General features: G+C 30.1%; 1 non-coding gene across 1 annotated transcript; it reads right to left on the reverse strand.

Annotated features, from left to right (window-relative positions):
- Positions 1 to 433: 433 nt before the first annotated feature.
- On the reverse strand, positions 434 to 505 carry Trnaq-cug (transfer RNA glutamine (anticodon CUG)). The gene has a single exon. It is a non-coding gene; the product is annotated as a tRNA-Gln (tRNA).
- Positions 506 to 1,445: the final 940 nt, after the last annotated feature.

The raw sequence follows: 1,445 nt of genomic DNA on the forward strand, positions 1-1,445 counted from the left end.
TTAAAATTTAATTTATGACTAGTATATAAGCAATACTAGTATAAATGAGAAAAAAGCATGGGGCGCTTAATATACAAAAAATATGGCACAAAGCGCCTCAAGCTTTTTTCTCATTTATACTAGTATTGCTTATATACTATTGTCATAAATTAAATTTTAAATTTTTTTTTACTTTTTAGTTTGATAATCTTTAAAAGCATGTTTCTTTAGTTTTTTAAACTATATTTATTTTTATCACATGCGAGTCACCAAACCAAGCTAAGTAACCCATTTTCTGGTTTTCAATTCGTCTATGAACTTGCAAACCGTGGGGGATGTTCAACCCTGGACAGAATATTCTATTATTTTAAAGACATTCTGTGTATAACACGGCATCAACATTAGTTGCTTTTAATCTCCTGAAAATCATATCAACCAAAATTATGAAATCTACAGGTTCCACCGAGATTTGAACTCGGATCGCTGGATTCAGAGTCCAGAGTGCTAACCATTACACCATGGAACCGTTGTAATAATAGAACTAAAAAAATATATTACAAGATAGTGAGAGTGGCAAGGAAATTATCAGTAGTTATTATCTATAAGTACCAACGCTGTGATTGAATTGTCAGAGCTAACACAGAGGTTCTGGATCAATAAGACACAAAACGTATGGATTGGACATGCACACTGAAAGTTTTTGTATAAAATTGAGCTGCGAAATATCGTTAACTAAATAATGGTTTAAAAAACTAAAAAAAAACACGCTTTATATATAAAACCAAACAAAAAAAATAGAAAATAAATTTGAATTAAGAATAGTGTAAATTTTTTTAAATAAATATAAATTAATAATAGTGTAAATACGGAAAAAAGGGATTTTATTTTAAAAAAAAAGCGTGGGGTGCATGATGTCAATAGTTATAAATATTTTATTGACAGATATGAGTAGAAGGAGTATCATTTCGATAATATCTTAAAAAGCACCCCGCACTTTTTTTGACGTGACAACGTCTAGTAAATCGATGAACGCCGGCTGCACGCACGAAAAATGATGACTCATTGTCCCGTTACGCTCATTGTACGCTTGCGCCGCATCTATCTCTCTTCCACTCGATTGGAACAACCATCGATTTGACTTTTTCGAGGCACATTAAACTTGAAACACTCCCATTCGTTTCCTACTTTTCCTATCACCGTAATATCCTTAACAGAATAACACAGATTGGAAGAAGTTAAATAGCAAACATGTATAAAAGTTATAGTTAAAATAATCTGTTCGTTAAAGTAATAAACATATTTGAATTAATGAGTGCAAATAAAAGTAAATTTATAAATAAAATTGTAGATTTCATTTCACTCCTTCTTTGTATCCATACAAAATAATGATAATTCAATAAAAATTATTCAATTTTATTCATAAAAGTATGCAATCATTTCATCAATGTTTTGTTATGACGTCACGT

Source organism: Bacillus rossius, chromosome 13, assembly GCF_032445375.1.
Source record: "Bacillus rossius redtenbacheri isolate Brsri chromosome 13, Brsri_v3, whole genome shotgun sequence".
NCBI classification, from domain to species: Eukaryota; Metazoa; Arthropoda; class Insecta; order Phasmatodea; family Bacillidae; genus Bacillus; species Bacillus rossius.